Source organism: Ziziphus jujuba, chromosome 10, assembly GCF_031755915.1.
Source record: "Ziziphus jujuba cultivar Dongzao chromosome 10, ASM3175591v1".
Taxonomy (NCBI): Eukaryota; Viridiplantae; Streptophyta; class Magnoliopsida; order Rosales; family Rhamnaceae; genus Ziziphus; species Ziziphus jujuba.
Window position 1 is genome coordinate 24,270,814 of NC_083388.1, and position 26,424 is coordinate 24,297,237.

The 26,424-nt window shown below is 34.8% G+C and overlaps 1 long non-coding RNA gene across 1 annotated transcript; it reads right to left on the minus strand.

The window, feature by feature from the left end:
- Nucleotides 1–12,395: 12,395 nt before the first annotated feature.
- Nucleotides 12,396–13,264, minus strand: LOC107412339 (uncharacterized). The gene is made up of 2 exons (XR_001580936.4): nt 12,701–13,264; nt 12,396–12,559 (listed from the first exon to the last, which is right to left on the minus strand). It is a non-coding gene; the product is annotated as an uncharacterized LOC107412339 (long non-coding RNA).
- Between the last annotated feature and the right edge of the window lie 13,160 nt (nt 13,265–26,424).

Here is a 26,424-nt window from a genome sequence, read left to right on the forward strand (position 1 = left end):
GACTCTATAATTATGGAAAATTAGGTACCTATAATCAAGAATTTGTCAAAACCACCGGTAAGTGAAAGACCCAGTGCCTACGACATTTGGGATATGTATTAGAAAAAGTAGTAAGATATTGTAATAATTATAAATAAATGTATGCATTGGGAAATCTAACGTCTTAAGTCGCAAGCCATGCAATTTTTAATCAATTGGGTTTGCCTCAAAATGACAACTTGGTTTGACTTCTTGATGCTTATAGGTAAAAGTACATCCAACAATTTCTGTTTTATATTTGGGTTATATGTTTGGTGGGATAAAGATTTTAAGAAATCTTCAATGCTATGACATTTTCAAAACCCGAGTTGGTGAATATAATATAATTTAATACTTTAAAAGCATTATTGATGTCCGTGCAAACTCACTTCTCCAATCCATAACATTATTCCAAAAAATTATGTAAAACTTCCGAAACTTTGAATTGGCACCCATTTCTTACCTTTTGATTTGAATTTATAAATAAATAAATAAATAAAAACAGCCGAATTTATTTGCTGCTGTTTTTTTTTTTTTTTTTTTGTTCTTTTGTTCTTTTGTTTTTTGTTTTTTTGTTTTTGTTTTATTTTTTATTTTTTATTTTTTTGGTGTGTGTTTGTGTGTGTGTGTGTTAAAAATACAGGGCTTTAGTACTTGTTGATGGTTAATGTTTCGTGCTCAAAATGAAACAATTAACTTGACCTAGCATAGCAGTGTACAGGGGACCAGAAACAGGGGAACACATAACTGAGTCAATCAAATAACCCAAAAAAAGGGACTTAATGAAATAAAAAAACAAACAAAAACAAATTCAAATTAGAACTCCGCTCATAGTTTAATTTCTCAATTTTAAAGATTAGGAAGATGCAAACCGGTAACTATATTCGCCCCTATATACGATTGTAGAGTCTGAAAATGTTGTATAATAAAAAGTCTAACTTGTAGGTTTTCTGGGCTCTGATTGACTATAGTCTCTGCCAAAATATAGTATCTGAGTTCTGATCACTACATTCAGATAGATTACATAAGAAGAGGAATTACAGATTTTATTCACGTATAGCATGGAAAAAGCCAACATGCTAAGAAATGAGGACGTGGAATGCAGGGTCTTCATTAAGGTAGATGAAGCTGATCAAACTATCTTAATTGCTTGGATGTACTTTAAAATCACGTTCGTTATCGACGTTAACATGCATATGGATGGTCAACTGGTTATGGCGCTGATGGTTCGGTTGGCAATGGTGGTGGAGGTGGCTGTTGTGGTGCAGGAGGAGGACTTTTGAGATGGTAAGGAGGATTGCGAATAGGAGGTGATGGAGATACTCCACTACTGCCAACCCTATCGGGTACTACTTCCAATCTAGAAGAGATAGCATAGAGTGGAATTGGGTCCGAGGAAGAAAAAGAAGCACCTCTGATATTATTTCTGCCTCCATAACTACAACATGGAAGCAAAAGTACTGCATGTATGAGAATTAAAATAGACAAGTATTAAGTCGCACCCATTTGGTATACTAGAACTTTATTTTTTCTGCAAGTTATTACTCAGATTGGAGCAGCCTAGCTTCATATATTGCAGGTACATGAAAAAACCTTTCCACGATAGCAAATTAGGTAGCACATAAAAAAAAAAAAAAAAAAAGGACACCTTTTCACGGTGGCAAATTAGGTAGTCCAAACATGTGACCAACAACATGTCAAACCGACTATAGAAAGACATTTGGAATAAAAACATAGAAAAGTCTCAGATCCTGTAGTATATAATTAACCATAAAATATATGTCTTTTTTAAATGGAATTAATTCCGGGCAAATCTCTGTTTTATAAGGCCTGTCTCTTGAATAAGATGTAAAAATAGAAAGACCAAAATTAAATCAAATCTTCATTTGGATGCATATGCTTGATGGGATTGAGATGTTGGTTTGAGTGTGACATTTTCAAATCCAATTTGATGCAATAAAGTTCATATCTAAACAGGTGTTGTGCAACTCACTTTTCGAACACAAAGTGGGCAAGTTTTTCATACCCTCGATCTGTCAAAATGGTACTGCCATTTTTAAGAGTTCAGATATTGATAAACGTCAAATTTGTATACTTTATAGAAGCTGATGCAATAATTGATAACTAGACATTGATTGAAATTTGAAGTCGGATCAAGTAGGAACATATTTTAAGCCTACCATTCTAAGTGTGTTGTTTAGGGCAAACGGCAATCATATATATATATATATATATATATATAAGGATCTCTTTTTAACTCAATATGATTGCAACTCATTCAAATTCAAAGGAAATATAATTTCATTAATTTTCACTACTCTATGTTTTAGTTGAGATCATTAATAAACTTAGCCTTCTTTAATGAATTATATGATACATTATCAATATATGAATTATGATTAATGAATCCAATCACTTTTATGTAATTAATGCAGGAAGAAATGGGGTGGTCTTGCGCTCACAGGGTTCAAATATGAAAGTTGAATAAAAAAACTTTGAATTGGCATCCCTTTCCTAGTTACTTTTTCGCTTTGAATTTTTATGTAAGACAATTAGACTTTATGCTGTTTTTCTGTGTAAGTGCTTAATAACAACCATTAGTATACGCAACTTGATGTTTTGTGAGACTCCTATAATATATTCAAGTTGGTACACATGGTATTATTGAATTTTAAAATAATATTACATTTGTGTCGTAACAATTTCAAATTCAAAAGCTCATGATATTAATAATAATAATAATAATAATAATAATAATAATTAAATACTAAAACAAAATCGAAAGTTCCGCCAAATTCTTCTCTATTTGTCAATTTTCTAACAAGTACCTGAAATCATAACGAAAGCTTGCATAGTGAATATAAACATAATATGTCATTTATTTTAGATTTAAAAATATATTTAGAAGAGTTATAATTCAAATAATAGTTTAAAAATTTAAGATCACATACATACTAAAATTTATTTGGCTAGCAATTATCTAGCTAAATAAACAATCTTAAGTTATTGAATATACTTCAAATTTCTATTCTTATATTAACATATATATGGTGGTATAATACAATTAGTTGTCGGACCAGTTAGCGGCCATGGCGGCTATGTATGGCAGTAGACATCATAGGAGAAGATGGCCGATTTCCCTGGCCACTGCGAAGCCTGCGATCCCTATTGTGTATTGCTTCAAATTTAGAGGAAAAAACGTAAAATGGAATTGGTTCAGAGGAAGACAAAGAAGCAGCTCCATTCATATGAGTTCTGCCACCATAACTAAAACACGGAAGCAACACTAGTACTAGTGCATGGATGAGAATTAAAGTAGACAAGTATCAAGCCCCACCCATTTTGCTATTACTGGCTACGCTTTCTTCCTAATTGCATAAATTAAGTTGTAACTCAGATTGGGAAGGTCCGCTAGCTTTATATACAGCAGCAACCGAAGACTTAAAGTCATCCCCCGAATTAAAAGGTACGAAAATTTTTTTGAACCTAAATATGGGTTTGGAGCTAGATCATAACGTCCCAAACACTCCTATAGTAGTGATCGACCTTTCGTACCATTGATTTTTCAAAATGATATTTCCATTTCTTTAAAGTTAAAGGTATTATTGACTAGACGACTAGTCAAATTGTAGACATTTTATTTTATTATTCTTTTTTTTTTTTTTTTTTTGGGAACAGAATATGTATAATCGTGACACAAAAACTAGGCAATATAGATGAAAAATTAAATCAAGTACATATGTATCACCAAGCCTCTACCGTCTAAGTAAAGAATTTACAGGCCATAGTTGAACAAATAAAAAATTAATTAATACTAATTAGAAGATCAAACTGATGGTAAAATAGTTGTTTCATTAGGTGCCATACATGAAATCCAAGAGTGGAAGCTTCAGGGTGATCATGAACAAGGGAAGTTACTCTGACAGAATCATTTTTGCAGTGATAGATGTCCCTACAAGTAAGTGTATGGAAACAAACCAACAAATGACAAAGTTAAACAGCTCTGCTCATAGTTTTCACAATGCTAAAGATTATTAGATAGAAAGGAATAGGAAGACAAAGAAGAACCTTCGGATAATCCTGCCTCGATAAATATAACATGGAAGGAATAATAACTTTGCATCGATGACATTTAATGGTTCCATTTGTTTCAACGTTCACATATTCACGACAAGTAATCGATTTTTGAATACCTAATGAAATAGCATTGCTTTATTTCTATACATTTGATTTCTTAAATTCTCATGTGAACCTTATCAAGAAAAAAATATATTTACCACTTTACTTAAAAGGAGAACGAACATCAACATCTTTAACAACTCCACAACATACAGACAGATGGTTATCCAATTTATCTGGGATTGAAGATTCATCCTTTCAATTTCCTTTCGCATGATGAGCTCGCGCAGGCATTCATTTACCTACAATTTCATTGATCAAGAAAAAAGAAATTAGAAAATTCATGTTCATAACTTCAGCCCTCTCACTGCTTCAGTAAATATCTACAAAACTCATAAACAGAGTTTTCATGTTGAGCAATATAGAATGAACTTATAGTCTTTCTACAATTTGTCGGCAAACTATAATGTCTATATGCTCCATTTGTTTCAAAATCCAAATGTGAACCTTATCCAGTCAAAAAGATATTGCCACTTCATTTGGTATTGAAAAGTTAAAATTGACATCCCATTCCCTACATTTTGCTTTAAATATTTCTGTAAAAGCATTAGATTTTCCCGCTACTTTTATGTGAGCCTTTTGATGATTTTGTGAGACTATATTGTTTCCATGCTCAATAAACATAAAGAAGTTGATTGAATTAGTATAGCAATTAATTGGATGATCCAAATGATAGTATCATAGCTGTTCCATTAGGTGCCATACATGAAAATCCGAGAAAGGAAGGTTCAGGGAGGAATCAATTTTTGCAGTGATAGATGGATACAAACAAACAAACAATTAACAAAGTAGCTAGCTCATAGTTTTCCCAATGCTAAAGATTATTAAGATGCAAATTATCTGCTAATATATTCACTGCACTGAACAAACATGAAAACTCCAGGTATGCGTGAATTAATTGATCTCTCTAGTTTCTATCTTTGAATCTTGACTCCATGTTAAATACTGTTGAAAAACCAGTTCCAATGACAGTTGCTGTCTGCAGGATTCCCTTTTTGATTTTGAGGTTCAGAAAACTAAGACAGTGAGAAACGAATAGAGAAATCGGGTTGTGGAGGCAGGTGGCTGCTAGTCCATATATTAACATGAAACTTAGCAGCAGCTTTGAATTGGCCATCCATTTCCTAAACCTACCCTTTCACTTGATTATAAATTCTGTGTATGTTAAAGCAGTCAATGTTATTGAAAACGGACGATTCACGATATGAATCGTCCGATTCGGAACGAGATTGATGCTTAACGATACAGATCGTGTGTATGAATCGGTTTCCAGGTGAATTGCATGTTTCACCCAGATGAATCACACGATTCGATTGGATCGCCGATTCACCGATTTTAAATTTCTTAATCTTGTTGCCCGTTCTTCAATTAATTTACGGGAGAAGATGGAAAAGAGAGGAGAAAAAGATGATAATTGGAGAAGAGAAGAAGATGATGATGATTTATTGAAAAAAATAGAGAAGAAGATGTGCAGAAGCAGAGAGGAAGACGATGAAGAAGACGAAGATGAACATAAAAATGAAAGAAAATTTATTATTATTTTATTTATTTTTTTAAATTTTTATTTGTGATTTGAGATTTTTAATTAAAAAAAAAAAACCTTTTATACGGAATTTGCTGAATTAGGCAGAGCGTATGTATCTTTTTTATGAATCTTGAGAAAGAAATTAAGAGATGATAATATGTAAAATGGAAGGCCCGTAAAAAAAATAATTATTTTTTTAATTATTTATTAAGATGTGATGTTGTATTATAGGGCCACGTGCAAGAAATGATGTTGTAATATAGGGTGAATAAAAATAATTATTTTTTTATTATTTATTAAGATGTGATGTTGTGGTATAGGGCTACGTGCAAAGCCAATTTTTTAATATTTTAAATCAATAATAAAACGAAAAGTAACTATATATATATATTAATAATATAATTAATCAAACTTTTCTATTTTTTATTTTTAAAAAATAATATTTATTAAAATTTTATTTTTGAAATGTAGTTATTATTTTAAAAACTAAGATGTTGAATTTAAAATTAATAATTATATTTAAATTGATGAAAGATGAATTAATATTACAATAATTTATTATTTTTATTGTTAATTTGATTTAATATTAAATATATTAGTATTATAAATAATATAAATTATTGAATATTATTTTTGAATGTATCTTACCATGTATATTTTGTTTCGATATATGTTTTATAATTTTGAAAAAATAATTCATGTTTTGATTTTGAAAACAGTATTATTAGAGTTCATTCTGAATTTATAGTCGTCAATGATGGTTTTGTGAGGCCCTGCTATTTCTATGTATGAACAAGAACAACTTTGCTTAAATTAATATATAGGAAAGTAGTTGACAAGGGAAAGAGATACAGAGGTGATGATTATATGTGACAGTTGAATGATTTATCTGACTTAGTTAATTGGAATATTTCTGTATTACTGTACGGGCAAAAAACTCTAATGTTGGTCGTTGGAATTTTGCTAATTCAAAATATGGGTCTTCATCAATATTTTCCACTACCCTTAACTCTCACGGTCTAAGAAAGAAAACTTTATTTTTCAAGTGAAACATTAATAGATGAGCTCTGTTTCATCAAAAGATTGAGCAAGCAAATAAGAACTGCTATACTTCATGTAATTAATATTTATAAACTTAATTCAATGAGATTTTATTGTATTATATTTATTGAAATACATGTCTCATGCATTAAGAATATTATGCAAAAGGTAACGTATACATTACATTACAAAAACAAGAGAAACCAGCAGAAAAGTAGTACCCATACTAAGTCACCTAACGAGCTCCTTCCTGAGTTATGTGGGATTGCTCACTGTTTTTGCCCCTTTAGCCACAAGTGTTAAAAATGTCCGTCTGCCGGATTGCCTATAGGAGTTGGTACCCTTTTTTCATCATCATTCCTATTAGGTTTTGCTTCCAATAATCTAGAGGACCGAACATAGAATGGAAATGGAGCAGAGGGAGAAACAGAGGCACCTTCAATACTCCTACCTCCATAAGTACAACTTGGAAGCAATAACGCATTGATCAGAAGCAAAGTAGACAAGTAGGAAGCCACACCCATTTGCTACCTACTTGGAATGTATGCCTTTGTAGTTGTAAGTCAGATATATATGTGGAGGTATTGGGTATATATAATACACAGGACTATATTGTTAAAGAAAATTAGGTACCTTTAATCAATAACTTGTCAAAACCTCCATTAGAAAGTAGACTATATTTTGCTTTTGCTACTATTACTTTCTTCCTAAACTTTTAAGTCTATATGTATGGAGAGAAGGTAAATATTGTTATGGCGAATTTCAGTACTGCCCACCGTGTACGTTGTTGTGTGGAAAAATTCATTTATAGATAGAGACAGAACAAACATGAATTAATTGCTCTCTCTAGCCTCTATCTTCGAATCTTGATTCTGTGTGTAACACTGTTGAAATACCAGTCCCAATGACGGTTGCTGTCTGCGGGCTTAGCTTCAATAAATTCCATTCTTGACTTTGAGGTTCAGAAAACTAAGATGGTGAGAAATGAATAAAGAAATGTTGTTGTGGAGGTGGCAGCGGTGGTGATCTTCTGTTGAGTGGCCTTTTGGGCACCATCTTCAACTCAATGGAAATCTCAGCTGCAACATCCTCAGAGACCTTATCGGTGTAAATAGAATCTGATAGTAGCAGTCTTACATATTACCAAGAAACTTATCAGCAGCTTTGAATTGGCCACCCATTTCCTAATCCTACCCTTTTGCTTAATTATAAATCCTGTGTTAATTTGTTAAACCCGTATTAGAGTTTATGCGGAATAAATAGTCACTAATTATGTTCTAGTAATGCCATACTATTTCAATGTATAAACAAAAACAACTTTGATTAAATTAGCGTATAGGAATTGAGTGGATCCAACTAATGTTGTCATATAGTCAATAATCAAGTGCCATACATACAAGTCCAAGAGAGCAGGTGAAGAAGACTTTGACAAAGTCAATTTTTGGTTTAATCCCGTAATTGACCCTACATTGATGCATGCAACTTAACAAACTACAAAAAGTAAGGGTAGGAAAACTCTGTTCCTAGTGTTCCCCAGTTTAAAGCTCAAGGAAAGTTGGTGGCTTATGAAAGAGATACCGAGTGATGATTATGTATGAATCACTGTGAAACGAATTATCTAAATTGGTTAATTAGATTTGTTCCTGAAAGGAAAAACAGAAAAAATTCTGAAGTTATTTATATTTTTGGTGAAATTGCTGATTCAATAGATGCGTCTTTGATGGATATTCCACTGCCTTTAACTTAATCATAACCATCCAAAAAAAAAAAAAAAGAATGCTTTATTTTTCAAGTGAAACAATAATAGATGAGCTCTGTTTCATCAAGATTGAATTACCAAATAATTACTGTACTATAATACATAAGGTGATTAACATTTGCCAATTTAATTCTATTAGATTTTGTTGAGTTCATGATGTATGTATTTTCTATTTGTGTTACGTCCATGGTGCATAAATACAGTCCTACGTACACAATATTATACATATTTAGAAGAGAGATTTAGCTGTTTTCACCAGTTGACAATATAATACTACAACCCATGCAATCTCTTAATGATAAATAATACTATGCAAAAAACAACATATATAATACACAGCCAGAAACAAGGGAAACCAGCAGATGTCTCCATATATATATATATATATATATTATATACATATACATATATGTATTGCACACATATATTGGTGGTATGTATATTCGGATCATGATGGCGGTGATGGGGTATGCTAGGGAGGTCACACAGCTGGCGGAGATGGATTTTCAGGAGGTATTTGATGGACTGGAGTATGGCCTTTATGAGTTGATGGAGTTATTCCACCACCATCCCTATTAGGTTTCACTTCCAATAATCTGGAGGACCTAACATAGAATGGAAATGGAGCAGAGGAAAAAACAGAGGCAGCTTCAACACTCCTACTTCCATAAGTACAACTTGGAAGCAATAGCGCATGGATCAGAAGCAAAGAATACAGGTGCGAAGCCACACCCATTTGCTACCTACTTGCAATGTATGCTTTTCTAATTGTAAGTCAGATCGATCCTTACTTAATATATATATATATATATATATTTATATATATGCAGAGGTAGTAGGTATATATAATGTATGGGACTATATCATTATGGAAAATTAGGGACCTGTAATCAAGAACTTGTCCAAACAACATTAGGAAGTGGGAGGCCCAGTGTACACTACATTTAGGATATATACATAAGAACAAGTAGTAAGATAATGTAATAAGAATAAATAAATTAATGCATGCATTGAGAAATCTAATCTCATAAGCCATGCAGTAATTTTTAATCAATTGGGTTTGCCTCAAAATGACAACTTAGTTTGACCTCTTGATACTTATACGTATACAAATATCTGTTACGGTACAATTTTCGGTTTTATATTTGGGTCATGTATGTTTGATGGGATAAAAATGTAAAGAAATCGTCAATGCTAAGACATTTTCAAACCCCAACACGGTGATGATAACATGCAAACTCAATTTTCAAACCCTCCATAACATTATGTCAAAATAATCTGCCCTTTTTTTAAGTAAAGGCTATTGAATTTTTACACATTTATGTATTTAATACAGGTTACTTAATGCATGTTGATAAGGCATAAAAATAGTCGTAATTGATCAAAATTGAGAATTAATGGTGTCCTACAAGTTGTATTAATGATAAAAATCTGGAGCCTCGGAGTTGGCTGGTTAAGCAACCTACATTAAGTAATTATATAAAAGAAGATAAGTTATACGATAGCTGAGGATTAGTTACCTGTGTCCTTAGATTGTGTGGGATGAATTTTGAGTATACGACAACAGTTATGTCCCTGTTAACCAAGTATGAAGAAAAGTGGTGGTCTTGCCCATTGGGTTCAACTCGTAAACTTTTGAATCTTTGAATTGGCACCCATTTCTTGTCTTTCACTTTGGATTTTGCTGTTAAAAACCAGCAGCATTTATTCTTTTGTGTGTGTGTGTGTGTGTGTGTGTTAATAGGTAGGGTTTTGTAGTTGTTGATGGTTAATGTTTCATCCTCAATAGACCAAAACAATTAACTTGAGGCTATCATGGCTCTATAAAAGGGACCAGAAACAGGGGAACACTGAAGAAAGTCAATTGGATGACCCCAAAAGGGACCTGGAAATTCAAATTAGAACTTCCCAATCCTAAAGATTAGGAAGATGCAAACTAATTATTATATGCATTTGCTATGATATACTATTGTAGAGTCCGAAAATGTTGTATAAATACTTTGAAAAGTCTAACTTGTAGGTCTCTGGGCTCTGATTGACTATGATCTCTGCCAAAATATAGTTTTTGAGTTCTGCCCACTACATTCAGACAAAATACATACGAAAAGGAATTACAGATCTCATTCTCGTATAGTATGGAAAAACCAACATACTAAGAAATAAGGACATGCAATGCAGAATCTTCATAAAGGTAGATGGAGCTTATTATCAAACAATATTCATTGCTTGGATATACTTTAAAATCATGTTCTTTATCTACATCAAGGATGGTCATGGCGCTGAAGGTTTGGTTGGTGATGGGGGTGGTGGTGGCCACAGTGGTTCAGGAGGAGGACATTTGAAAAGGCAAGAAGGATTGCAAATAGGAGGTGGTGGAGATATCCACTACTGCCAACCGTATTGGATACCACTTCCAATCTAGAAGAAATAACATAGAATGGAATTGCATCTGAGGAAGAAAAAGAAGCAGCTCTGATGTTAGTTCTGCCTCCATAACTGTAACATGGAAGCAGCACTAGCGCCTGTATTAGAATTATAGTAGACAAGTATCGAAGAGCTGCATCCATTTGGTATACTACTGCTTTTCTTTTCTTTTTTTCTCCTTTTTTTTTTCTTTCTTGGTGCAAGTTCTTACTCAGATTGGGTATGGCTAGCTTTATATATGGCAAGTGCAAAAGATTTTTCATGATGTCAAATTAGGTAGTCCAAACATGTCAAACCGACCATAGAAAGAGTGATGGTCGGCGGTGCACCTCATTTTTTATACGGTATAGAAAAGTAAGATCCTCGAGTATATAAGCATACAATATGCGTGTTTTTCACATAGTATTATACTAATACTATGTGACGCAGTGGGTGTGAATGGGTATTTGAGCCATGCAGTAATTTTTAATCAATTAGATTTGCCTCAAAATGAACTTAGCTTGACTTCTAGATACTTCTACGCATGCATATGTCTTGTTCCACTAAAATTTCTGTTTATTTATTTATTTATTTCGGTCATATATGTTTTATGAGATAAAGATGTCAATAAATCTTAAATGCTAAGACATTTTCAAAGAATATAATATAATTTTATACCTTAAAACCTGTATTGATATGTAAATGCAAACTCACTTTTCAAACCCATAACATTACATCAAAATGGTCTGCCGTTTTTTTATTAAAGGGTTATTGATTTTTTATAAATTTATATTTTTTATACAACTTATTTAATGCATATTGATCAGGCTAAAAAATAATAATTGATTAAAATTGAGAATCAAAGCTGTTCACAGGTTGTGTAAATGATAACAATTTGGAGCCTTGTAGTTGGCTTGGCTAGTTAAATATCCTACATTGAAGCAACTATGTAAATGAAGATAAGCTATAGGGTAGCTGAGGTCCTGCGGATGAGCTTCAGGTGTTCTTGGCTTGTGCGTAACGAATTTTGAGCATATAAAAACAGAGATGTCCTTAGTGACCAAGTATGAAGATAAGTGGTGGTTTTGCCTATTGTGTTCAATACGTAAACTTTTGAAAGTTTGCATTGGCACCCATTTCTTACCTCTTGGTCTGAATTTTTCGGGAAAAAAAAATTATAAAAAAAAATAAAATAAAAAAATAAAACCAGCACAATTTATGTTTTTTTTATGCGTGTGTGAATAGTAAGACATAGGGCTTTAGTACTTGTTGATGGTTAATGTTTCATGCCCAATAGACTGAAACAGTTGAGGCTATCATAGCCGTATATACAGGGGACCAGAAACAGGGGAACACTGAACAGAGCCAATTAAATGACCCAAAAAGAAACCAAATCAAATAAATAAACAAAAACGAATTCAAATTAGAACTCTGCACATAGTTTAGTTTACCAATTCTAAAGCTTAGGAAGATGCAAATTGATAATTATATTCCCTACTATATATGATTGTACAGTCAGCAAATGATTTACATATACTTTGAAAAGTCTGACTTGTAGGTTTACTGGGCTCTGATTGACTATGGTCTCTGCCAAAGTATTAGTATCTGAATTCTGAACATTACATTCAGATAAACTACAAACAAAGAAGAATAACAGATTCTTATCCTCATATAGTATGGAAAAACCAACATACTAACAGATAAGGACATTAGAAAGCAGAATCTCCATTAAGGTAGATGGAGCTGATCAAACAATCTTAGTTTATTGGATATACCTTAAAATCCTGTTCTTCATTGGCATTAGTGTTCCGGCGGACACGGTGATGATGGTTCTGTTGGCGATGGCGGTGGAGGCGGAGGTGGCCTTTTTGGTGCAGGTGGAGGACTTTTAAAATGGACAGGAGGATTGTGTATCGGAGATGATGGAAACACTCCACCTCTGCCAGCCTTCCTATCAAGTACTACTACCACTCCCAATCTAGAAGAAATAAAATAGCCAGGCATTGGATCCAAGGAAGATAAAGAAGCAGCTCCGATGTTAGTTCTGCCTCCATAACTACAACATGGAAGCAGAAGTAGGGCATGGATGAGAATTATAGTAGACAAGTACGGAGCCCCTCCCATTTGACATACAACTGTTTTTTTTTTTTTTTTTTTTTTGGGTATTTTGGTGGCAAGTTCTAACTCGGATTGGGGCGGACTGGCTGGCTTTATATTATAGCAGCAGGTATAAAATTGGAGGCAGAAGGACCCACCTAGACTTTATCATGATCCGAAATTAGGTAATCCAAAACATGTGGACAAGAACATGTTAAACCTATCACATATAGAAAGAGATAGATGTCAGATTCGGTATGATATTTGTTTTTTAGCTAGAATTCCAGGCAAACCTCTGTTTTAGTTTGACACTAAGCTTGTACATATACGTCTTTTAATTATGATTCTCTTTGACTCCAAGCACTATCTATCCCCCATGTAACTACTCTTATTAGCCGCCATGTATGCTTGGTGGTGGTGGGGAAAAACAACGGTGGAAACGCTAATTGTTTTAATAATTTAAATAAAAACGGCATGAAAAGTTTTTTACATTTTTTTTTTAGTCATTTTTTTTTTTTTTATTACTAGTATATGTTAACTTTTCATTATTACTACTACTATATGTTGAATAAAAATTAAAAATGAAAATAAAGTTGACGCGGCTTGAGTTTTTCCGTCTAATGAATCACCTAAATTGGTTAATTAGATTATTTCTGTATTACTGTAAGAAAAAAAGAAAAATCTAATGGTATGTAGATTTTTGTTGGAATTTTTCTGATTCAAAAGATGGGTCTTGATGAATATATCCACCGCCTTTTAACTCAATCATAACTCTCTAAGAAAGAAAACGTTATTTTTCATGTGAAACAAAAATAGATGAGCTCTGTTTCATCAAGATTGAGCGAGCAAATAAGCAATAATATTCACGTGGTCAATATTTGTCAACTTAATTCAATGAGATTTTATTGTAGTACATTTATTGAAATACGTGTATTTCTAGTTGTATAACATTAATTTATTGTGCATGAATACAGTCCACCAAACAATATTATGCATAGTATTAGCGGTTTTTACCAGCAGACGACATAGCACTACAAGTCGTCCATTAATAATATTATACAAAAGGTAACATATACATTACACAAAACGAAACCAGGGAAACCAGCAACCCCTTAGGTTTTGCTTCCAATAGTCCAGAGGACCCAACATAGAATGGAAATGGAGCAAAGGGAGAAACAAAGGCACCTCCAATGCTCCTGCCTCCGCAACTACAACCTGGAAGCAATAGCTCATGGATAAGAAGCAAAGTAGACAAGAAGGAAGCCACACCCATTTGCTACCTACTTGCAATGTGTGTCTTTCTAATTTAAGTCAGATCGACGTTAGCTTTATATATATATATATATATATATATATATATATTACGGTGGACTATATTAATGTTATGGAAAATTTGGTATCTGTAATCAATAATTTGTCAAAACCTCCTTTATAAAGTATGGCTATATGTTGATTTTGCTGCTACTACTTTCTTCCTTTTTAATATTGCATAACTAATTAATATGGACATCTATGTCCATATATATGTGTGTGTGTGTGTATATAGACAAAGAGGGAGAGATAATATTGTCATGGGAATTTCATTACTGGCCACCGAGTACGTTGAACTGTGTTTAGAGAGAGAGACAGAACAAACATGAAAACCCTGGGTATGCAAGTAACGACAGAACAACAATAATTTGTCAAAACCTCCTTTATAAAGTATGGCTATATGTTGATTTTGCTGCTACTACTTTCTTCCTTTTTAATATTGCATAACTAATTAATATGGACATCTATGTCCATATATATGTGTGTGTGTATATATATATAGACAGAGAGAGAGAGAGATAATATTGTTATGGGGAATTTCATTATTGGCCGCCGAGTACGTTGAGCTGTGTTTAAAGAGAGAGACAGAACAAACACGTTGAGCTGTGTTTAGAGAGAGAGACAGAACAAACATGAAAACCCTGGGTATGCAGGTAACGACAGAACAACAATAATTTGTCAAAACCTCCTTTATAAAGTATGGCTATATGTTGATTTTGCTGCTACTACTTTCTTCCTTTTTAATATTGCATAACTAATTAATATGGACATCTATGTCCATATATATGTGTGTGTGTGTATATATATAGACAGAGAGAGAGAGATAATATTGTTATGGGGAATTTCATTATTGGCCGCCGAGTACGTTGAGCTGTGTTTAAAGAGAGAGACAGAACAAACATGAAAACCCTGGGTATGCATGTAACAGCCCAGACCACCCACATGTGATATTATCCTCTTTAGGTCTAGAGAATCCTCTTACAACACAGGGAAAGGTATTCACACCACCTTATAAGACGTGATTCGTTTCTCTTTCCAAACGATGTGGGACTTCACAATCTTCCCTCCTTGGAGCCCAGCGTCCTCGCTGGCACATCAATCCGGGTATTGGCTCTGATACCATTTGTAACAGCCCAAACCACCCGCATGTGGATATTGTCCGCTTTGGGCCCAGCCCACACAGTTTTGTCAAAATGCTTCCACAAGGAAAAGGTATCCACAGCCTTATAAGGCATACTTCGTTTTCCTTTCCAACCAATGTGGGATCTCACAATCCACCCCCCTTAGAGCCCAACGTCCTTGCTGGCACACCGATCCGGGTCTGGCTTTGATACCAACTGTAACAGCCCAGACCATCCTCATGCAATATTGTCCTCTTTAAACAAATAAAATCATATAGGGCCATGCCAAGTATTGAATAAATAATATCTATAAAAAAAAAATATATATATATATATATATGTCTCCAAAGAAAATGAACAGTAATAAACTCATACACCCAAAAGGTCTTTCAAGCCAACTGATATAAAAAATAAAACAACTAAACACCATTATTCTATGCCAAATCCAGCTACCTTGAAACTATGGCGTACCTGAAACCATAACAATAAATAATGAGTATAAAACTCAACAAGCTACTGAGTTTTTCATAAATATAAAATAAGAAAGTACTTAAAATCATAACAAATAAATATCCGAAAATAATCTTTAACAACATAAGCATAATTTTCATATAAACTCCAATTGTTAAGTACTTAGTAGGATTTGTCATAACATAATATTACCTGTCGGTAATCCGAAATCCAAAATCAAATCGTGTGTGAGGCATGTAACAAGTGGGGAAACATAAATTTTAAAAACAAACACTCACACCCGAAGATATAAGTCATATCCTTACTGTGATCATCAGTAGGTCCTCCCACATGAAACAATACGTCTAAACCCGAAGGTAAAGAACCATAAATCACTAGGAAATATCCTTACATGATTCATCTTAACACCCAAAAATATGTCATAACATACCCATAAATGCCTACAAAATACCAACAACCAGAGCAAAAATACATATATCAATTATCCAACAATTTATTTGTACAATACATATATATTTCATAAAACATAAGCTTGTAAAAAAAACATGATAAATCAATAACGCAAGTACATGTTTACCATGGTTTCAGTTTTAAAAAGTCCAGTAACTTACCTTGATCAGCAAAGTCTACAAAAGATTAACAACCTATAAATAATACCAATAGTCTCTCATCAATATAAAACAGAACCATTGTATACCATAAATATCTTACGTATAAATCCCATAATCAAGCTCTTAAATTCAAACTAAATGAATAAGAGTTGATACCATAAGATTATCATAGCCTAACCCTTGAATCTTAAAATCATAAGCTTAGAACAAGTTCAAATCACCAGAAACTGGATAAAAACCTATTAATCCATGAACAGTCTCTAAACAAGAATTCAATTCCTTATTTAAATGATATTATCTAAGTCTGAAAAGTTATGAGGATACTTTACGCATGCATAAGTAACTGTGATTAAAACAATTTCATAAAATAATAATTAAAAACCATTCAAAACTCATTGAAAAGTTAACAAAGAAAATACTGAAACTATTAGATTTTCAAAAAACTTCATTTAATGTTTAATTTGTTCTCTTTCATGAAATTTTGTGTCCATTTCAAATTGTACAAATTAAAACTAGACACTTATATATACTCATGTAAAATTTTAAAAGCCAAACAAAGGTCGAAAACATGGTCAAATTAAATTTAGTAATTAATTGACAGAAACTGTAAATCAACACTCTATACAAAAATTCATTAAAAATAAAATACCTTTACAAAAGAAGTAATAGTTTATATAATTTAACTATATATAGTAACAATGCTATTTAAAAATTATTAGGTCCAATAAAGATTGAATACTATTTTAAATCAAATTTTATTCTTTACTAAACGGACCAGAAAATAAATTCAGACAGCTAGATATAGGTAATTTAGAAAATCACCACAGCCAAAAATATAAAGAACTTGAAGCTAAATTATTTAATAATAATATTATACATACTGAGAATAAAGTATACAAATTTTTAGAGAAAAATAATTTCGTTTAGATCTGTTTTGAAATTTTTACATACAAACCACATTGCAGTCACACAGAAAAACCAGACAGAATGCATAAATTCAAAATTTCGTAATAAATTTAGAGCAGATCCAAATCGCCCCAAAAAACTTTATACTGATTCATAAAAATTTTAGTTCCAAAAGAAACCTTTAAATATTTTAAATAAATTCGAACAGTCACTCTGTACAGATCCCAAATCAATTCCAAATTAAGGTTTCAATAATAACTTCTTCAATTCAACCTTAATCAAATACTTCTATAATCCAAAAACTTCTCAAATAATATCATATAACAGAAAAAGAAAAAGATCAGAAAACCAACCTTGATCACTTGAAAGATTTAGGATCTTCCTTCCTATGGTCCAAAATTTGTTCAGAAATTTCAAAATATCCAAAAATACTAGATCCTTAACAACCTTAAATAAATATCAAAACCCTAAATTAAGATTGGAAGCCTTTAATATTAACCCTAATAGCTTTTAGGGCTAGAATAAGAAGACTTATCTGAAAAACGTAAAAAGTAAAACAAATGTACTTTCTCCTTCCTTTTGAAAAAACAAAATAGAATAAATACCCTTAAATATTTATTTTTCAATTTTCTAATAGAATTGAAATGTACTTATAACCAAACCTATTAGGATAAAAACTCTATTTTTTTCTTTTAAAAATAAAAGTTATAAAACCTTTCTTTATATATATATATATATATATACCCGTATATTACAAATCCCCCCTCTTAAAAGAATTTCGTACTCGAAATTGATTTACCTTAACTACCAAATAGATGGGGATACTTCTCGCGAATCTCATCTTCACGTTCCCAAGTGGCTTCTTCTACTGAATGATTTCTCCATAGAATTTTTACAAAAGGAATCTTCTTAGTGCGTAGTCCTTTTTCCTTTTGATCTATGATTCAGAATGGTAACTCTTCATATGTAAGGTCCATGTTGATTTGAAAAGGCTCAAAACTCACCACATGTGAAGGATCATAAACGTACTTGCGGAGCATGGATACATGGAACACATTATGCACTCCAGATAACACAGGTGGTAAAGCAAGCCTATAAGCTAAATCACCAACTCTATCCAGAATCTCAAAAGGTTCAACAAATCTCGGACTTAGCTTGCCCTTTTTCCTGAACCGCATCACCCCATTCATAGGAGCAACCTTAAGAAATACCATATCTCCTATAGAAAACTCCAAATCTCGATTGTCCTTATAACTCTTATATCGACTCTGTGCTGCCTTCATTCTCTCCTTTATCTTAACAATGACTTCACTAGTATTCTGAACAATCTCTGGCCCTAAAATCTTTCTTTCTCCAACATCATCCTAATGCACTGGGGGACCTACACTTACGTCCATAAAGTGCCTCATATGGGCCCATTTTGATATTTGTGTGATAATTGTTATTATATGCAAACTTTACTAAAGGTAGATGATTATCCCAACTACCAGTAAAATCCATCACACATGCTCGAAGCATGTCTTCCAAAGTTAGAATGGTCCTCTCTAACTGTCCATCCGTCTGGGGATGAAATGCTGTACTAAAATTAAGCTTCGTACCCATAGCTTTATGTAGACTCTTCCAGAAATTCGAGGTAAACCTCGGATCACGATCAGAAATAATCGATAAAAGGACTCCATGCAACCTCACAATCTCATTAACATACAACTAAGCATACTGATCCATAGTGAATGTGATACATATAGGCAGAAAATGAGCAGATTTGGTCAAACGATCCACAATGACCCATATAGCATTATAGCCCTTTAGTGTCTTCGGCAACCCAACAACAAAATCCATTAAAATCTGCTCTCACTTCCATTCAGGTATCATTAAAGGTTTTAACAAGCCAGATGGTCTCTGGTGCTCAGCCTTGACCTGCTGACAAACTAAACATTGCTCGACATGGTGAGCAATTTCTCTTTTCATATTCACCCACCAAAAAGTCATCTGTAAATCATGATATATTTTTGTACTACTTGGATGAACTGAATATGGAAAATTATGCATTTTGCTGAGGATTTCTTGCTTCAAATCTTAATCGTTAGGCACACATAATCTATCTCCAAAACGTAGTACTCCATCATCTGATATTCTAAACTCATGCTTTTTTTCCAATTCCTATTTCATTTTTAATCTTAAGGAAAAGAAGGTCACCCAAGTGTTTCCTTTTTACCCTTTCAATCAAAGTTGGTTTTACAAATAAAGCAGCTACAAATGCATGATCTCCTTTCTTCATAACCACAATTTCTAGATCCTCCATATCCTTTCAAATATGCTTTTGTGTAGTTAACAAAACTGCAGTAAAACCAATAGACTTCCTACTCAAAGCATCAACCACCACATTAGCCTTACCAGGGTGATAATTAATCATACAATCATATTCATTCACCAATGCCAACCAACGCCTTTGTCTCATATTCAACTCTTTCTGAGTGAAGAAATACTTAAGGCTCTTATGATCTGTATAAATTTCACACTTTTCACCATACAGATAATGCCTCCAAATTTTAAAAGCAAAAACTACCGCTGCTAATTCCAAATCATGGGTAGGGTAATTTTTCTCATAATCCTTCAATTGTCTTGAAGCATAAGTAATGACTTTCCCATTCTGCATCAACACACATCCTAGACCCTTATGAGAAGCATCACTATATATCATAAATCCATCAAAAACTATTGTAATAGTCAAAACTGAAGCGGTGACCAAACTTTGTTTGAGCTTTTCGAAACTCTTTTCATATTCATCCGTCCACTAATACTTAACATTCTTCCTTGTCAATTGAGTCAACAGCAAAGCGATCTTAGAAAAGCCTTGCACAAAACGGTGGTAGTAACTAGCCAATCCTAAAAAACTCCTTACTTCACCTACTGAAGTCAGTCTAGGCCAATTTATCACTGCTTCTACTTTACTAGGATTAATAGAAATTCCTTCTTTGGACACCACATGACCAAGAAATGAAATTCGATCCAACCAAAATTCACATTTCTTGAATTTTGCATACAACTGGTTGGTTCTTAACACCTCTAACACCTTCCTTAAATGATCTTCATGTTCCTCATGATTCCTTGAATAAATTAATATGTCGTCAATAAACACAATAACAAATTTATCCAAGTAGTCTTTGAAAACTCGATTCATTAGATCCATAAAAGCTGCAGGAGCATTAGTTAACCCGAATGGCATCAGTAAAAACTCATAGTGACCATATCTCGTTCGAAAGGCTGACTTTGGAATGTCTTCCTTTTTGATACGTAATTGATGATACCCAGATCGCAGGTCAATCTTCGAGAATACACAGGCTCCTTGTAGTTGGTCAAACAAGTCTTCAATTCTTGACAGTGGATATTTATTCTTTATAGTTACCTTTTTGAGCTCCCAATAATCAATGCATAACCTCATAGTCCCATCCTTCTTCTTAACAAATAACACTGGCGCTCCCCAAGTTGAAACACTTGGTCTAATGAACCCTTTGTCCAATAAATCTTGCAATTGCTCCTTCAATTCCTTAAGCTATGAATGTGCCATTCGATAAGGTGCTTTAGATATTGGTCTTGTATCTGGTGCTAAATCAATCTTAAACTCTACCTCTCGCTCAGGCGGAATTCCAGGCAATTCATCTGGAAAAACATTAGCGAACTCATTGACAATTTGTACATCAGATATTATCAAGTCATCCTTTGAAGTATCCACAACACTAGCCAAAAAGCCTCCATAACCTTTTCTCAAACATCTTCGCACTTGCAAAGCTAAAATTACTCAAGGGAAAGGATATAGTTTAACACCTACAAATTTAAACTCATCTTCCCCTTTAGGTTGAAACACAACCTCCTTCTCAAAGCATTTCACACTGGCATGATAAGCTGCTAGCCAGTCCATGCCTAGAATTACATTAAAGTCTTGCATGTCCAAGATTATTAAATCCGCAACTAGATCTCTACCATCAATACTAACAATGCAAGACTTCAAAACTTGATTAGCACACAATATCTGTAACACCCCGTCCCAAATCGCACCGGAATCCGTACACGTTGACCGTTGACCGTTGACCGAAGGGGTCAAAAGTTGACTTTTTGACTCGGTGGGAATTGCGAGATGACTAGGGTACCATGGTGAAGTGCACGATGCCATGAGTTCGTAGACTGGTAGCACGTCGAAAACGGAGCTACGGTTTGAAAGTTATGGACGAAACAAGTTGCGGTCCAAACTGTCCAAGGGGTGCCGGAGTTGACTTTTTGTTTATGGGGAATTGAGCTTTGACTCATGCATGGTTGTGAAGTGCTCGTCGATACGAGTTCACAGACTAGCGGCACGCTCAAAACGGACATCCGGTTAAAAAGTTATGGACGTTTGAAGTTTACCGGATACCGTATTATTTTAATATTTTTTGGGTCGGTGAACAGTGAAACGCCACGTGTCAACTTCTGATTGTTCCACGTGGCATGAACAGTGTCACGCAAGGGTTTTTATTTGTTAAAATTCCCGGGGAAGAGAGAGAAAGAGAGAGAGGAGAGAGAAAGAGAGAGAGAGCCACCGCCGGCCACCGGAGTTTTCCACTGTTCCGGCCGAGTTACTGTACACGCGCCGGACAGAAAGCTTGCCCACCTCATTTCCGGCAAAACCTCCAAGTTTCACGGTGAACGGCCGCCGGACGCGCCCGGATCGGACGTCCGAAGTTTGGCGGCCCGCCGGAAATTACTGTTCCGGCGAGTACCCGAAAATTCCGGCCAGCTCCAGTCCGCAGTGTTCGACCTCCTGAACCCAAATCCGACTTCCGTTTCCGCCAATTCGCGACGGTTTGGGAGAATTGCGGAGCCGAAACTCGAAAAGCTTTCCGGCGAGATTCCGACCCCGTCGGGTTCGATCACCGGAAAGTAAGACCGAATCTGTGATCCTCATCACGCGAGCTTCGATTCGGTATATAACTCGTAACCCTTAGATGTCGCTTGGTGTTCGCTCCCCGGGTATCCATTTGGGAATTACCCGAATAAAATATTAATATTTTTGGTTTGTGCACTGTGGTTGTTTAAGTGCACGCGCGAGTAGTGGAGTGGATCCCGAGGAGGATCTTAGTTGATTTGCGCTCTCCAGGTGAGTGACCCACCTTCAAAAATTATTTTGGGCAATTAATTAAATTTAATTGGTATTTAATTTAGTATTTAATTACGCTCATGTGGTGTGGTTTAATTATGGTTTTAATGCGGTTTAATTTAATTTATTTGTTATGCATGAGCAAGGTATGTTTCGGTATTAATTTTACGTGGTTTCAAATGTGATTTCTCGGGCATAATTGGGTTAAATATTTTGTGAAAATATTTGGTTAAATTTTATAAATTATGCCCGCTGTATTTTTATGGTTGCATTTTGTATTTCGAGAAAATTGTGGTTTGTTGTTATCGCTGTTTCGTACCGGGTGATTGGATAAAATATGTGGGATGGTGTTTTGTGAAATTTTGGTATACTTCCCACGGTGGTTTTTGGAAAAACGGTACGGTTGGTTGTTTATGTTTATTTTTAGACGCACTCATACAGTATTGGTGTTCTGGTGTATGGTGTATGGACACGTGGTTTAGCACGCGGTTATTATATGGTTTAGCGTGCGGTTATTACTTCACCCGTGAGTTGCCATTGGACCGTGGGCAGGCAAGGTTATTGTTGCGCACAGCCGCCCCCCTCCTTGGCCGGGTGATGGTTTTTAGCAGTCGGTACTGTCGGGATGCCGAAGTGACCACTGCAGGTTTCTCTCTTTAACCTCCCGCCAGTCGGTGCTCGGGACGCTGGGTATCGGAGGGCATCACCGGTATATGGTGTGGTGTGTCAGGTGTAATTGTCGGTGTAATTGCAAATAATGATTTAAACCCCAAAGGTGTTCAAAATTTATTTATTATAATTTATTATATTTTTATTATATATTTGGGGTATGTATTTATTTAATTGTTGTTGTTAAATTATTTAATCCCTTGGTTTTTGGGAGGTATGCACATTGGGTTTTGCGAAAAGGTTTTAAAAAGGGAACATTTCAAACGGAGCGATTGGTGAGAGTTTTGAGGGAAATCATTATTTTCCAAAGGTTATTATTATTTATTATTAATTGTTGGTATTTGTTCCACTCCTTAATTGTTATTATTTTATTATTATTATCAAAAGGTGTTCAGTAGTTCGGGTTACTCACGGAGATGATTAGCATCTCACACTCTTAAATTCCGTTCCCTTAGGTGCAAGTGGTGGTAGACGTTCTTCCGGAGCGAACCAAGTTTTCCGCTGCTGTTGTGTTTCGAGAAGTTTCTTTGTACTCTTTCATTTCAGTGTATTATTTCTTTTCAGCCTTGTTGTATTTCTGTTGTTTAGCACTTCTTAAAGCTCTGTATACTATTGGAATACTTCTGTTTTATTTATGCACTAGACTGTTGTTGCTTTGAGAAGTGCTGGAATTTGTGGAATCAGTTTGTGGTTTGTGGGAGGAATAAGGGGATGTTTTTAGAAGTGTGTTTTCAGTGCAGGTAATTTGTGGTAAGTAAATCCCTTAGGGGAGGCTCTGTCGGATTTTCCTTTAGAGGGTCCGGTAGGGTTTCCCTGGGATCAGGGCTGTCTAGGGTTCCGGGGAAGGAATTCTGGACGGGTCGTTACAGTGGTATCAGAGCCAGTACCCGGATTGGTGTGCCAGCGAGGACGCTGGGCCCCAAGGGGGGAGGATTGTAACATCCCACATCGGTTGGAGAGGGGCACGAAGCGGTCTTTATAAGGCTGTGGATACCTCTCCCTTCAGGACGCGTTTTGACAAAACCTTGAGGCCAGGGGGGAGAGAGGGTATGAACCCTGGGCCAAAGAGGACAATATCCTGATGCGGGTGGTCTGGGCTGTTACAATAGGACTATCTATTTACTATATAATTTTAGGAAATTTGTGCTTATCTTTCTATATATATATATATGCTTTATTTTGTAGTATGCCTCCTCATAGAAAAAACATTAACAACCTTGGAAATGTTCTGGGATTAGTCAGGAGAATGCACCTCCACCATAAGGAAATGCTCAGGCACCTCAAGCAAATGATTTTATGGCCATGTTTCAGAACTTTATGCAGGCCATGACAAATGCACTTCAACAACAACCTCGTGCTGGCAATGCAACTATTGTTGAGCAATTTTGGAGGTTGCAACTGCCATCTTTTGAAGGATCAACTAGCCTGTTGGTAGTTGAAGATTGGATCAGAGAGATGGAGAAAATTTTCAATTTTATGGAGTGCATTGACATACAGAAGGTCACATGTGCTGTTTACATGTTGAAGCAAGGTGCTAGCCATTGGTGGGAGATGACTAGTAGAGCTTGGGATGTGGAAAGGAACCCAATCACTTGGGTTAGATTCAAAGAGTTATTTTATGAGAAATATTTTCCACAGACATGAAGAGACAACAAGATTGCTGAATTCATTGAGTTGAAGCAAGGTAAGATGATATTAGCCTAGTATGACAGGAAGTTTGATGAACTTTCTAGATATGCACCTTATCTTGTTGATAATGATGAAAGAAAGGCTTAAAAATTTGAGAGAGGCCTTAGGGATGGGTTAAGGAGGCCAATTTCAGTGTTGCAGTTGCGAACCTATGGATTGCAAACTTATGGAGAGGTTCTTCAGAGAGCCCAAATATTAGAGAATGATGATAAGATGCTTATGAAAGCTGAATCCAAAGAGCGAGGTAGAAGCCTATCGCAGAAGAGGACTTGGGATAAGAACAACAAATAGAGATCTAATGGGAGAAGAGAGACCAGAAGAAAACAAAGAATGAACAATTTGGAAGGATAGAATATACTGCATGTGAGTTTTGTGGAAAGAAACACCCAGGGGAATGTTATAGGAAGATTGGTGTATGTTTCAAGTGTGGAAAGCATGGACATATCTTCAAGAATTTCCCTAACGTGGGAATGCAACTCAAAAGGTCAAGAGGGATCAGCTCACTCAAGGACGTGTTTATGCACTTACTAGACATGATGCAGAGGCTTCACCTTCTACGGTGGTAGGTACTATTCCTATTTCTGGATACTCAGCTTTTGTATTGATTGATTCTGGCTCGACACATTGTTTTTGTATCTCGTAGCTTTGCATGTAAACTTGACTTGAAACCTATGAATTTGGATGGTGAGATGTGTATAGCTACCCCTTCTGGGGAGATATTGTCAGGACCCGTCCAGAATTCCTTCCCCGGAACCCTAGACAGCCCTGATCCCAGGGAAACCCTACCGGACCCTCCAAAAGAAAATCCGACAGAGCCTCCCCTAAGGGATTTACTTACCACAAATTACCTGCACTGAAAACACACTTCTAAAAACATCCCCTTATTCCTCCCACAAACCACAAACTGATTCCACAAATTCCAGCACTTCTCAAAGCAACAACAGTCCAGTGCATAAATAAAACAGAAGTATTCCAATAGTATACAGAGCTTTAAGAAGTGCTAAACAACAGAAATACAACAAGGCTGAAAAGAAATAATACACTGAAATGAAAGAGTACAAAGAAACTTCTCGAAACACAACAGCAGCGGAAAACTTGGTTCGCTCCGGAAGAACGTCTACCACCACTTGCACCTAAGGGAACGGAATTTAAGAGTGTGAGATGCTAATCATCTCCGTGAGTAACCCGAACTACTGAACACCTTTTGATAATAATAATAAAATAATAACAATTAAGGAGTGGAACAAATACCAACAATTAATAATAAATAATAATAACCTTTGGAAAATAATGATTTCCCTCAAAACTCTCACCAATCGCTCCGTTTGAAATGTTCCCTTTTTAAAACCTTTTCGCAAAACCCAATGTGCATACCTCCCAAAAACCAAGGGATTAAATAATTTAACAACAACAATTAAATAAATACATACCCCAAATATATAATAAAAATATAATAAATTATAATAAATAAATTTTGAACACCTTTGGGGTTT